Consider the following 15,559-nt stretch of genomic DNA (forward strand, 5'->3'; position numbering starts at 1 on the left):
TACCTGGAACCTAAGGACAGCCATGGAACTATTTTTGGTTCTAGATAGCACAAGATTGTATGATACCTAATACTCATGGTTTAAGTGTGTTTTAAACATACTTGAAATTGTCTTAAACACCCATTAGGCTGCATGGTCTCTGTTACTTTTAGACAGGCACTATTATCTACACTAATGTGTTCACTGGGTCATACACTGAGTCTACAGTAAGGTAGCCACAGGTGTCTAGAGCCTCATATGTTTGATCTTTCAACTGATGGGACTGGCACCTACCATCGACTTTCTTTCAGAGACTTTTGCAGCTTTAGACCTTTGTAAATGTCATTGTTAAAATTGGCTGGTTGTTTTTGAAATCGACTATATTGCAGTCGCCCATAACAGACTGACTGATCTCCAAATCATCTCAAATGACTACTCATTATTTGTCTGCTCAGTCGGTGATCAGCTACTGAGCAAAATTTATGCTCCAGAACATTTATTCCCAAACTGGATAATGCCGTCAGGGGTACGCCAAATAAACATGTGATTCACATTTTCATAGTCCATTTATATTTTCCAACGGTGTTATACATTTGGGTGATGTTTTTTTTCTCGCCTGAGTAGCCTCATTTCACTGCCAAAAATAAAATGAAACCATCTAGTGTTCAGCGATATAACAACACAATGTCAAATACAGGTAGTCGACTCAAATAATTAACATCCAATCACATTAACCGTTACTCTCTCGCGGGAATTCCACTAACGGTCCGTATGTAGACAAACGTAGCTGCTGCTCTTTCGGTTTGCTCCAAAATTGCTAAATGGTTCAACAAGTAAGACACATAACAGCTGTACTGGTAGTACTGCTACAACCAGCAGTCCGGCACCAGCACCTGTTGATGACAAGTTGTTCTGCTTCCACGAGCACATCCAATGCTAGCATTAGTAATTCTACATTTGTTGTTAACCCAGCTAGCATGGACACTGACAGTTGTGAATCTGATGCAGCCGAAGAGCTACTGCCCCCTTACCCGGGAATGCACCTTACAGACAGGGACGTTGGACCATCGAAGAGGTGCAAATACGATAACTACATCGATTTGGGGTTCACTTATATTGGGAGCAGTGCCTTTCCTCAGACAGTGTGTTATAGGTGCAAAGGTACTCTCACAACTCGATGAAACCTTCACTCTTGCGCAGACATTTAGAAACGAAACATGCCAATTTGAAAAATAAGCCACCGTTTTTTTGTTGTTGCAAGAATTAAGACAATTTCGAATAGTAAGACATGTATTAAAGCAAAATATACCATTAATAAGAAGGGGCTAGAAACATCTTATATGGTGAGCTACCAAGTGGCTAGGACAGGCAAGCCCCATACTATTCTGGAGGACTTAATTCTTCCTGCTACCGCGGATATGGCTGGGACCATGCTGGGGGAAAAGGCCCAAAAAACTATACAGACAATGTCTTCATCAAACAACAATGTTTCATGATGCATCAGTGACATGGCAGGAGATGTTTTGAAACAATTACTGCTTCGCATACAAGCCAGTGAATTCTATGCATTACAGCTGGATGAGTCAACAGACATGGTGAGCCAGGCACAGCTCCTGGTATATGTCCGTTACATTCATGTAGGGTCAATTAAGGAAGACATCCTCTTCTGGAAACCAGGGAAACAGGAGAGGATATTTTGAAAGTACTGGACAGCTTTGTGACATCAAATGGACTTTGGTGGTCAAGATGTGTTGGTATCTGTACTGATGGCGCAAAAGCAATGACGGAAACATAGTGGAGTGGTAACGTGCGTGTAAGCAGTTGCTCCCGACGCCACTTGGGTAAACTGCAGCATCTAACGAGAGGCTCTTGCTGCCAAGGGAATGCCTGACAGCTATAAATACGATTTGGACACTACAGTGAAAATGGTTAACTTTGTGGAAGCAAGGCCCCTGAACAATCGTGTATTTTCTGCATTATGCAATGATATGGGCAGCGACCATGTAACGCTTTTACAACATACAGTTCTGGTTATAAAGAGGCAAAGAATTGACACTTTTTTTTAAATTGGGAGATGAGCTTAAAGTTTTCTTTACTCTGACCATGATTTTCACTTGTCTGACCACTTGCATTATGACGAGTTTCTCACACGACTGGCCTATCTGGATGATGTTTTTTCTCACCTGAATGATCTCAATCTAGGATTACAGGGACTCTCCGCAATTATATTCAATGTGTGGGACAAAAGTGAGGCTATGATTAAGAAGTTGAAGCTCTTTTCTGTCTGCATTAACAAGGACAACACACAGGTCTTTCCATCATCGTATGATTTTTTATGTGCAAATGAACTCAAGCTTACAGACAATGTCAAATGTGATATAGCGAAGCACCTGAATGAGCTGGGTGCGCAATTACGCAGGTACTTTCCCAAAACGGACGACACAAACACCTGGATTCGTTATCCCTTTCATGCCCTGCCTCCAGTCCACTTACCAATATCTGAACAAGAGAGCCTCATTGAAATTGCAACAACAGGTTCTGTGAAAATTTGATTTAATCAGAAGCCACTGCCAGATTTATGGATAGGTCTGTGCTCAGAGTATACTGCCTTGGCAAATCGCGCTGTTATGACACTGATGACCTTTGCAACAATGCACCTACAGTGGGGAGAACAAGTATTTGATACACTGCCGATTTTGCAGGTTTTCCTACTTACAAAGCATGTAGAGGTCTGTAATTTTTTATCATAGGTACACTTCAACTGTGAGAGACGGAATCTAAAACAAAAATCCAGAAAATCACATTGTATGATTTTTAAGTAATTAATTTGCATTTTCTTGCATGACAAAAGTATTTGATACATCAGAAAAGCTGAACTTAATATTTGGTACAGAAACCTTTGTTTGCATTACAGAGATCATACATTTCCTGTAGTTCTTGACCAGGTTTGCACACACTGCAGCAGGGATTTTGGCCCATTCCTCCATACAGACTTTCTCCAGATCCTTCAGGTTTCGGGGCTGTCGCTGGGCAATACAGACTTTCATGAAAACGAATTACAGGCAGACTGTGTGTGGAAAATGATTTAAGACTTGAGACACTCTCCAATTCACCCCAACACTGCAGAGTTATGTGCATCCTTTCAAGCACACCTTTCTCATTAACCTGTGGGGAGTTATTCACAATTGTTGATGAACAAATAAGGTTTTATATGTAAGATGACTAAATAATGAGCTAAATTATTGCTTGTTATTATTATATTATTATTTGTGCCCTCGTCCTATAAGAGCTCTTTGTCACTTCCCACGAGCTGGGTTGTGACAAAAACTCACACTCATTCTTATGTTTAATAAATGTATCTTATAGTGTGTGAGGCAGGCTTACAATGATGGCAAAAAAACAACATTTGAGAGTGTGCTGACCCTGGTGCTAGAGGGGGTACAGCTGACCCTGGTGCTAGAGGGGGTACAGCTGACCCTGGTGCTAGAGGGGGTACAGCTGACCCTGGTGCTAGAGGGGGTACGCAGCTGGAGGTTGAATGTTTGAAGGGGTTCGGGACTATAAAAAGTTTGGGAACAACTGCTCTAGAACACGGCTTTAGAGAAAAAGTACTTTATTTTCAAACAATGTTGATGTTTGCAGAGGAAGGAAAGAGCTCCATCATGTGGTGCAGTTGCAGAATTGACAAAAGACTGAACTTTGTCCAGCAGTTGATTGGAAATCATGTTTAACAATGCTAGTTGAGATTGCCAGTGTACAGCTAAGTCAGAGCTAGGGAGTGACAAAGGATGTCATCAGATAGGAAGTCTCGCTCTGGCAGCTGGCAGCTAGAATACCACCTTGTTCTCACTTGACCATGCAGACTTTTCTGAGCGACAGTCTTTAGAAATGGATTCTAATGGAATTGTGGAGAGCAGGATGAATGGGAATGAATTGACAATATGTGGGAGCTGTTTTAGATGTATTCGCAGGTTGATTCCTGTTGAATTCAAAAAATAAATTCTTGAATTATCAACAATGGCTGGGCCTGTGGTAAGAAACATCTTTATTACATTTTGCCCACAATTAGGTCAAAGTTATATAAAACTTTGCATTTTTATATTACATTATTATTGTTATTTGGCAGTGATGCTTGCATATTATTGAATTCACTTAAATGCCACTGGCACACTGGATAATTATAGGTTACTGGTATCTGGCATACTATATAGGTCTGTTTAACCTGAATCCTCGATTCATCTATCACCTGGTTTGTTTAACCTGAATCCTCGATTCATCTGTCACCTAGTCTGTTTAACCTGAATCATCGATTCATCTATCACCTAGTCTGTTTAACCTGAATCATCGATTCATCTATCACCTAGTCTGTTTAACCTGAATCATCGATTCATCTGTCACCTAGTCTGTTTAACCTGAATCATCGATTCATCTATCACCTAGTCTGTTTAATCTGAATCCTCGATTCATCTATCACCTAGTCTGTTTAACCTGAATCATTGATTCATCTATCACCTGGTCTGTTTAACCTGAATCATCGATTAATCTATCACCTAGTCTGTTTAATCTGAATCCTCGATTCATCTATCACCTAGTCTGTTTAACCTGAATCATTGATTCATCTATCACCTAGTCTGTTTAACCTGAATCATTGATTCATCTATCACCTAGTCTGTTTAACCTGAATCATCGATTCATCTATCACCTGGTCTGTTTAACCTGAATCCTCGATTCATCTATCACCTAGTCTGTTTAACCTGAATCATTGATTCATCTATCACCTAGTCTGTTTAACCTGAATCATTGATTCATCTATCACCTAGTCTGTTTAACCTGAATCATTGAATCATCTATCACCTGGTCTGTGAATCCTCGATTCATCTGTCACCTAGTCTGTTTAACCTGAATCATCGATTCATCTATCACCTGGTCTGTTTAACCTGAATCCTCGATTCATCTATCACCTAGTCTGTTTAACCTGAATCATTGATTCATCTATCACCTAGTCTGTTTAACCTGAATCATCGATTCATCTATCACCTGGTCTGTTTAACCTGAATCATCGATTCATCTGTCACCTAGTCTGTTTAACCTGAATCATTGATTCATCTATCACCTAGTCTGTTTAACCTGAATCATCGATTCATCTATCACCTGGTCTGTTTAACCTGAATCATTGATTCATCTATCACCTGGTCTGTTTAACCTGAATCATCGATTCATCTATCACCTAGTCTGTTTAACCTGAATCATCGATTCATCTATCACCTGGTCTGTTTAACCTGAATCATCGATTCATCTATCACCTAGTCTGTTTAACCTGAATCATTGATTCATCTATCACCTGGTCTGTTTAACCTGAATCATCGATTCATCTATCACCTGGTCTGTTTAACCTGAATCATTGATTCATCTATCACCTGGTCTGTTTAACCTGAATCATTGATTCATCTATCACCTGGTCTGTTTAACCTGAATCATCGATTCATCTATCACCTGGTCTGTTTAACCTGAATCCTCGATTCATCTGTCACCTAGTCTGTTTAACCTGAATCATCGATTCATCTGTCACCTAGTCTGTTTAATCTGAATCATCGATTCATCTATCACCTAGTCTGTTTAACCTGAATTATCGATTCATCTATCACCTGGTCTGTTTAACCTGAATCATCGATTCATCTATCACCTGGTCTGTTTAACCTGAATCATTGATTCATCTATCACCTGGTCTGTTTAACCTGAATCATCGATTCATCTATCACCTAGTCTGTTTAACCTGAATCATCGATTCATCTATCACCTGGTCTGTTTAACCTGAATCATTGATTCATCTATCACCTAGTCTGTTTAACCTGAATCATCGATTCATCTATCACCTAGTCTGTTTAACCTGAATCATCGATTCATCTATCACCTAGTCTGTTTAATCTGAATCATCGATTCATCTATCACCTGGTCTGTGAATCATCTAATCATCTATCACCTGGTCTGTTTAACCTGAATCATTGATTAATCTATCACCTGGTCTGTGAATCATCGAATCATCTATCACCTGGTCTGTTTAACCCGAATCATCTATCACCTGGTCTGTTTAACCTGAATCATTGAATCATCTATCACCTGGTCTGTTTAACCTGAATCATTCATTCATCTATCACCTGGTCTGTTTAACCTGAATCATTGATTCATCTATCACCTGGTCTGTTTAACCTGAATCATTGATTCATCTGTCACCTAGTCTGTTTAATCTGAATCATTGATTCATCTATCACCTGGTCTGTTTAACCTGAATCATTGATTCATCTATCACCTGGTCTGTTTAACCTGAATCATCGATTCATCTATCACCTAGTCTGTTTAACCTGAATCATCGATTCATCTATCACCTAGTCTGTTTAACCTGAATCACTTGGAGTTACCTCAAACCGTAGATTGTTTAACACTTCATAGTGTTAGGCCTATTCACTCCGCATATGCCTGATAGTATGTACAACGACATCAACTGATTTATCAAATGTTGTGGATGTATTCTATTCTTACCAGGTTATGGCTCAGCTCATGGTATTTTCAGTGAGTTTCGTCAGTACAATTTTCTGTGTCCATTTGGGGAAGACAGAACTGGCAGGGGTCACTCTCGCCATAGCTGTAAGTATTGATTGATTTATGAGTTTATATCACTTTTTTATTACAACCATTCTGGATAATATCCCGGGTACTTGTCTGTTTGTGCCATCATGTGACTTTTGCCACTCCTTGTCATGCCTAACATGATGGCACAAACAGACTGGTACCTGGCTGTGGTAATATTGAAATTACAGTACACCATGATATTGACATTTTCAACAAATTCTCAAAATCTCTATTCTGGTCTTCCAGGTGATTAATGTTACAGGTGTCTCCATTGGGTATGGTTTATCATCAGCGTGTGACACACTCATATCTCAGGTAGGAATGAAACCTGGTCTGTTTCCTCCTCCTAACACAGCACTGTCTCCAAAATGTTATCAAAGGTGCCTTTACCCTAGCTCTGGTCCAGGGGGTCACAAGCGGCTTGCTGGCGCTCAGCTTCAAGGAGCATTTAACGCCCTGGACCAGAGCTACATTATCCTGCCGTGCCACTCAAAGGTGAACTTGATTATTGTTCCTTGCAGACTTTTGGGAGCTGTAACCTCCTGAAAGTTGGGGTCATTGTACAGAGAGCCATCCTCATTCAACTTCTGGCCTGTTTCCCATGCTGGGCTATTCTCATCAACACAGAACCCATCCTCCTGGCTGTCAAACAGAGCCCAGAGGTCGCCAGGTAGATCAGACCCCTCCAGTCACTGCAAACAGTTACCCCAGATCTAATAGATGTCTAAAATTGCACCCTATTCCCTATATAGTGCACTACTTTTGACCAGGACCCATAGGGAATAGGATTCCATTTGGGATGCAGACTATATCTCTGAATTTGGCTGTTTTCTCTCATTCACAAAGTGACATGTAGAGATTGGTTTGTAGAATGTGATTATTGTTTTGGATCATTCTGACAGAGCTCTCGTATTTCACTTTAGGCTGTCTCAGGTGTATGTGAAGATTTTTATGCCAGCACTCCCAGTGAGTACATCTATCTACCCAGACACACGTGCACACAATCAATTAAGAAAATAATTAATTTCCCATGTCAATAACTTACTAAAACTTGTTTATCATTTATTTTTTTAACAGGCCACATTTATTTATCAGCTGGAGGCCAGATATCTACAGAATCAGGTTAGAGCTAACCTAGACCTCAGGTCAGTCACCCTGCAAAGAGAATTATAACCTGACCATTTGATATGAATGAGACTTTATTGTCCTTCAGGGAATCATATGGCCGCAGGTCATCACTGGTGTGGTGGCCAACGTACTGAATGCCCTCATCAACTACATCTTCCTCTATGTTCTGGACCTGGGTGTAGCGTGAGTGTCATCCCCAGAGAGGGAATCCTCTGTCACCATCATTACCATTGAGGGCTATAGGATGGGATGGTAATTGTTAGCACTGAGGGCTATAGGATGTAATGTATGTTGTGGATTGTTTTAGGTTGACAGTGGGTCTGCGTGGGCCAACACCATCTCTCAGTTCTCTCTGGCTGCTATACTTTATGCCTACATCCTGTGGAAGGAACTACACAAGGCCACCTGGGCAGGTGAGACATGAATACACTAAAGTAGAGCTTATACCGCCAAATCCACAAACTCTTTGAACTCTCTGAACTCCCAGTCTGTGACTTGAATGGATCACATACAAAGGGATGCATAATACACATTTATTAGTATGCATTTATTGAGGGGAACAGCAGTGCCATGTCAAACCAAGTGCTCTGTTTGTGGCTTCCTAATGTATTAACACAGCATGGTTTTGGTTTAGACCCAAACACCTTCTGTGAGAACATTAGCATGAACCTTTCAGGGACGGTCCCAGTGTCCGAGCCTTGTGTTCCCCTGTAGGTTGGTCTTGGGAGTGCTTGGAAGACTGGGGCACCTACATCCACCTGGCTATTCCTAGCATGATCATGCTGTGTGTGGAGTGGTGGACTTATGAGATTGGAGGCTTTCTAGCAGGTATGACAACAGATAGATATTTGGGTTGTGTTGATGTCTGTGAATGCCATTGATCTATTTTTTTAAAGTGAAATGTTGCTCTATATTTGACTATTTTCTTGTGGATACTTCTACACATTACAAACTGTTTAGATACTACAGTGTTTCTACTTTGGTTTGATATCCTGTCTCACTACCTCTCAATGGCAGGTCTGATAAGTGAGGTGGAGCTTGGAGCACAATCAGTCGTCTTCGAACTGGCAAGCATTTGCTACATGGTAAATATATAGTTGAGATTTACTTGAACTTTTCGGCAAATGTTCATCCATCATACTATATATTCACACCAGGCACATAGGAAGTGAATCATCTGGTTGCAGTCCCAGAGATTGATCATGGTGTGTGTGTGTGTGTGTTGTCAGTTCCCTCTAGGGCACATATGTCAGAGTCAAGGCCCGCGGGCCACATCCGGCCCGCGAGAAGGTTTTACGGCCCCTGGGATGATCTTGATTTATTATTAGAACCGGCCCGCAGACCGCAGCAAGCCGGCAGCCCGCAGATCTTTTACACGCACCAATACTACATTTCCCACAATGCAACGGTGACGCACCGTAGGCAGTAGGCTGCTTCATTTCAATATTTATTGGCACAGCAGTTGTCAGCATCACAGTAAAATTAACTTTCAGATACCCATCAAAAATGGCAAAACGGAAGGTGGACACTGAGAACCGGGGGTTTCAAACAAGGTGGGAGTCGGAGTATTTGTTCACGGAGGTAGCTGGAAAACCTGTGTGTCTTCTGTGTGGAGAAAGTGTGGCGGTACTGAAAGAGTATAATCTGAGACGACATTATGAAACGAAACACGCGGACAAAAACAAGAATATGGACATGGAACAAAGGCTACAAAAGGCAGAGGAATTAAAACGAGGCCTCAAATCTCGACAGGCTCTGTTCAAAAAAGCCAAATCACAAGGCCAGGCTGCTGTCAAGGCCAGTTTTATTTTGGCAGAAGAGATCGCTAAATCAGCCCGGCCATTTACGGAGGGGGATTTCATCAAAAACTGCATGATTAAAGTTTGTGACGAAGTTTGCCCAGAAAAAAGGCAACTCTTTTTAAATGTGAGTCTGAGCAGAAACACCATTGCCGAGAGAGTAGACCAGTTGTCCATCAATCTAAAAGAGCAGCTTGTGAAAAGGGAAAAGATTTCATTGCATATTCCTTGGCTGTGGATGAGAGCACCGACATTTCTGACATTGCCCAGTTGTCAATTTTCATCCGCGGAGTGGACTCCAGCCTAAGCGTGACAGAGGAGTTTTTGGCTTTACGTCCTATGCATGGCACAACTACGGGGCATGATTTGTATGAAGAGGTGTCAAGATGTGTAAATGAGATGGAGCTGCCTTGGGAAAAACTCGTGGGTTTGACAACCGACGGAGCACCTGCGATGTGTGGACACAGGAGCGGACTGGTGGCGAAGATACGGGAAAAGATGCAAGAGGAAAACGCGACAGGTGAGCTGACAGCTTATCATTGTATCATACACCAGGAAGCGTTGTGCGGTAAAGCCTTGAAAATGGAGCATGTAATGAGCATCATCACGCGCACAGTTAACTTTATCAGAGCCAAAGGTTTGAATCACCGCCAGTTCAAGGCATTTCTGACGGAGTTAGAAACGGAGCATGGTGATTTGCCTTATCACACAGAGGTGCGATGGCTAAGCCAGGGAAAGGTGCTTCAAAGATGTTTCGAGCTTCGTGAGGAGATTTGTCTGTTCTTGGACAGCAAAGGGAAAGACACAACACAACTCCGAGACGAAATGTTTCTGTGTGAAATGGCTTTTCTGTGTGACATTACGAGTCATCTGAATGCAATGAACTTGCAGCTGCAGGGTCGGGATCGTGTCATCTCTGATATGTACAGTACAGTGAAGGCATTTAAAACCAAACTGACTCTGTGGGAGACGCAGATGCGGAAAGAAAATTTGAGCCACTTTCCCAGCTGCCAGACCATGAAAGAGAAGCTCTCTACCAGTGCGTTCCCGAGCGCACAGTTGGCTGATAAAATAGGTATGCTTGCCGCTGACTTTCGACGCCGATTTGCTGACTTTGAAGCACAAAAAAGCAGGTTGGAACTGCTCGGTAACCCATTTGCTGTTGACGTGGAAAGCTCACCACCAAACCTCCAAATGGAGTTGATTGACCTCCAATGCAATGATGCACTGAGGGCAAAATATGCGGCAGTGGGTGCTGCGGAGTTCGCCCGTTTCCTCCCCGACACAATGCCCCAGCTGCGCATCCAGGCTGCTCAAACGTTGTCTATGTTTGGCAGCACATACCTGTGTGAACAACTGTTTTCTTTGATGAACTTGAACAAAACATCACACAGAAGTCGACTTACTGCTGAACACCTCCACTCAATTCTGAGGATTTCCTCAGCTCAGAGCCTTACCCCGAACATTGATGAACTTGTGGAAAAGATGGGACACCACCAAGTATCACCCTCAACCTCAAACAAGTGAACATTACTGTGCAATCACATATTTAGAGTTTTTACTCAGTTCAAGTTTAAAAGTTAAAGTTTAATATTTGTTTTCACTGCATGTTACTTCTCCTTAAACAAAGTGTTGTTTTTGATTAATAGATTTTTGCACTTTATTTTATTGTATTTCAATCCAATTATATTTTAAAAATATTTCAGTTGAGTGGATGATAGAAAATTGCTATTATTGTTTTTTTCTTTGAAGTAAATTTAGCCCACTTTTGCTAAAATAGAAAATATAGGCTACTGATGGTGCCTTGAATACCGGTTTCTTTCATTTAATGTTCATGTTATGGGGATTTTTATATAAAGGAAATTTGTCTTTTGTGTCTGTTGAAAATTAAAGATTACTGACAGAGCCATAAGAAAATATTGCTTTATTTATCTGATCATATTGGAATATATTTGTTAGGTTTTCAGTAGGTTCAATTAGGTTCACTAGACTATATGCGTCATTTAAAAATTTTTCAATGAACATTCGAACAGTCCGGCCCTCGGCTTGTAGCTACATTTTTTATTTGGCCCTCCGTCCATTTGACTTTGACACCCCTGCTCTAGGGTTTAGTGTGGCAGGCAGTGTGAGGGTGGGCAGTGCTCTGGGGGCTGGAGATACAGAGCAGGCCAAGCTGTCTGCCAAGCTGGCCATGTTCTGTGCTATGTGTTCCGTCTGTGCATGACCTGTTGTCTCTGTCCAGGGTCCGTTTCTGTGTGCTTGTCGGTTCTTGTTGGGATACTGAAGGACAAAATCTCCTACGTCTTTACATATGATGAGTGAGTAATGTAGTCTATGGTAATTTACCACTCCAGATTTGTTCCTGTGGCTTTGGGATCTGTTGATCATCACCATGGCTAAGCAGTTTGTTGTGTTTTACTACATCACTGGTGTGTTTTATTGTATCGTTATCACCAGACCTGTGTATGAGAGTGAACATTAATAACCTTTCTCTATGACATAACTAAGTCACTCACTGTAATACAGACGTACACTTTCATGAACTTTGCTTACATATTCCTTTACACTTTAACTACGGTGAGGTGTCTCTGTCATTGATTCTACATAACTGAATGTATTTATTCACCCTGAATTTCTACCAACAGGCAGATCAGAGAGAGGGTTGCTCAAGTTATGGCGTTCTACGCCCCTTTTCTTCTGTTATATGCAATATCGGTAAGGAGTCAATGCTTCTACTGTATCTTCTACTGTTTTTATAATATCAAAGGTATTTATGTATCTAAATGTAACTGCCAAAATAAAGGAAACACCAACATAAAGTGTCTTAATAGGATGTTGGGCTACCACGAGCCAGAACAGTTTCAATGCACCTTGGCATAATTTCTAGAAGTGGAGGGAGTCACTGAGATCTCTTCTTCTAGCCATGGTAGCGAAAATAATGGGCAGTTTTATACATGACTCTAAGAATGATGGGATGTTAATTGCTTCATTAACTCAGGAACCACACCTGTGTGGAAGCACCTGCTTTCAATTTTTTTTAAACCTTTACCTTAATCTCCCAATATACTTTGCATCCCTCATTTACTCAAGTGTTTCCTTTATTTTGGAAGTTACCTGTATATACAGTGCCTTCAGAAAGTATTCATACCCTTTGACTTATTCCACATTTTGTTGTGTTACAGCCTGAATTAAAAATGGATGAAATATATGTTTTTTTCTTACCTATCTACACACAATACTCCATAATGACAAAGTGAAAACTTGTTTTTAGCAATATTTCCAAATGTATTGAAAATGAAATGCAGAAACGCCTTATTTACATAAGTATTCACACCCCTGAATTTTAATATTTTGTAGAAGCACCTTTGGCAGCGATTATAGCTGTGAGTCTTTCTGGGTCTCTAAGAGCTTTCCACACCTGGATTGTGCAACATTTGTCCATTATAATTTTCTAAATTCTTCAAGCCCTGTCAAATTGGTTGTTGATCATTGCTGGACAAACATTTTCAGGTCTTAGATTTTCAAGTACATTTAAGCCGAAACTGTCACGCCTGTGCCCTGCATTGCGCACTCCTGCCACCATCATTATGCACTCCTGCTCCCCTCGTCACTCGCATCAGCGATTCATTACACTCACCTGGACTCACTCACCTGTGATTGTTTCCTCCCCTATATCTGTCTGTTCTCTAGATTGTCCCCCGCATCAGCATTAATTGTCGTATATCTTGGTCTTACCTGGTTCTGACGCTGTTCCTGTCCTGTTCCTGTCCTGTTCCATGTTTGTGCTGAATTAAATGTTAACTCTCTGTACCTGCTTTTCATATCCAGCATTTGTACTTACCACATGAACATTCACTGTCTTGATAAGCAACTCCAGTGTATATTTGTCCTTGTGTTTTAGGTTATTGTCCTGCTGAAAGGTGAATTAATATCCCAGTGTCTGGTGGAAAGCAGACTGAATCAGGTTTTTCTCTAGGATTTTGCCTGTGCTATGCTCCATTCCATTTATTTTTTATCCTGAAAACTCCCAGTCCTTTAACAATTCCAAGCATACCCATTGCATGATGCAACCACCATTATCCTTGAAAATATGGACAGGGTTAGTCAGTAATGTGTTGTATTGGATTTGCCCTAAACATAATAGTTTGTATTCGGGACAAAAAGTTAATTGCTTTGCCACATTTGTTTGTAGTATTACTTTAGTGCCTCGTTGCAAACAGGATGCATGACTATTTGTATTCTGTACAGGCTTCCAGCTTTTTACTCTGTCAATGAGGTTTTCTCCTATCATAGCCATTAAACTCTGTAACTGTTTAAAAGTCACCATTGGCGTCATGGTGAAATCCCTGAGCATTTTTTCCCCCTCTACGGCAACTTAGATAGGGATGACGCCTGTATTCTTGTAGCGACTGGGTGTATTGATACACCATCCAAAGTGTAATTGATAACTTCACCATTCTTTTTTATTTTTACCCATCTATCAATCAGTGCCCTTTGCGAGGCATTGGAAAAACTCCCTGGTGTTTGTTGTTGAATCTGTGTTTGCAATTTACTGCTCGACTGAGGGACCTTACAGATAATTGTATGTGTGGGGTAGAGAGATGAGGTAGTCATTCAAAAATCATCTTAACAACTATTATTGCACACAGAGGGAGTCCATGAAACTTATGTGAGTTGTTAAGCACATTTTTACTCCTGAACTTATTTAAGCTTTCCATAACAAAGAGGTTGAATACTTCTCTACTCAAGACATTTCAGCTTTTCATTTTTTATTTATTAATAAAAAATAAATGAAAATAAAACATAATTCCACTTTGACATTATGGCGTATTGCGTGCAGGCCAGTGACAAAACAAATCAATTTAATACATTTTAAATTCAGCCTGTAACACAACAAACATTTGGAAAAGTAAAGGGCTGTGAATCCTTTCTGAAGGCAGTGCACACATGTTTGTAGTGCAACAGTAAACGTGTCTGCTTCTCCTGTTTCCCCAGGCTGCCTCGGGTAGTATTATAAGGGGGGCAGGGAAGCAGAAGGTTGGGGCGATATGCAACATCCTGGGTTACTATGGGTTTGGCTTTCCTCTTGGAGTGTCCCTGATGTTTGCTGCCAAGCTAGGAATCATGGGTAAGAACATCTATAACATATTCTGAATTTTGTTCTATGAATTTATGGGGTAATACAGTATCACATTTGTTTTTCAGTCTTTTGATTGCTCCAATATTGCACCTGGGCACCTGACTGTTTCGTATTTTAAGAACATCACATTGTTGGTTTGTGTAGCAAGGTGACAAGTTGGCTTAAGCGAAGACAAACTGCCGCCAATCTCCCTACTGCCTCTTTCAGTTGTCTCCTCTTCTTTGACTGTTACTGTTATGTGTCCTCTCCTCTCCCAGGCCTGTGGACCGGTCTGTTTACCTGTGTGTTCCTACAGTCCTCCTTCCGCATCGTCTATCTATCCAGAATGAACTGGAAGAAAGCCACTGTAGAGGTGAACACAGGCATAACCCTAAAGTCTTTATTTCATTTAATGTAAATGCTTTGAAGGGGATCTTAATGATGTGTTGGGTTGTTTGCAGGCCCAGATCAGAGCTGGGGTACAGGGGAACTCTACAGACATGGGTAAGAAAGTCTACATCAATCATTGACCCTTCACTTTACTGTTCAGCATAACCCTCTCTATGGCTTTATAAAGGTATTTTATTATTGGTTATGTAAGAAAGAATGCTCTGTCTAATAGGTGTGTTTATGTGTGACAGACATGGCCCCAGAGGCCCATTCAAATGATTCAGCTCCATGTGAGGGCCACAAAGATAGAAATGCCCTGGCTGAAGATGGGTCTGAGGCTGATGGTGAGGCTGGGGACAGGGTGGCCCTCAACAAGGTGGGGGCACTGCTGGCCCACAGGGCCCTGATAATGCGGAGGGCCCTGGCTCTGTGTGTCATGCTCTTCATCCTAGCCCTGGGAATCATCATCAACCTACTGCTCACCAACCTCACTTGATGAACACAGAGTGAGTTCCAG

The 15,559-nt window shown here is 41.3% G+C and overlaps 1 pseudogene; it reads left to right on the forward strand.

The window, feature by feature from the left end:
- Window positions 1–3,867: 3,867 nt before the first annotated feature.
- LOC118394677 (multidrug and toxin extrusion protein 1-like) lies at window positions 3,868–15,547 on the forward strand (annotated as a pseudogene).
- Window positions 15,548–15,559: the final 12 nt, after the last annotated feature.

Source organism: Oncorhynchus keta, chromosome 1 (assembly GCF_023373465.1).
Source record: "Oncorhynchus keta strain PuntledgeMale-10-30-2019 chromosome 1, Oket_V2, whole genome shotgun sequence".
In the NCBI taxonomy this organism is placed as follows: Eukaryota; Metazoa; Chordata; class Actinopteri; order Salmoniformes; family Salmonidae; genus Oncorhynchus; species Oncorhynchus keta.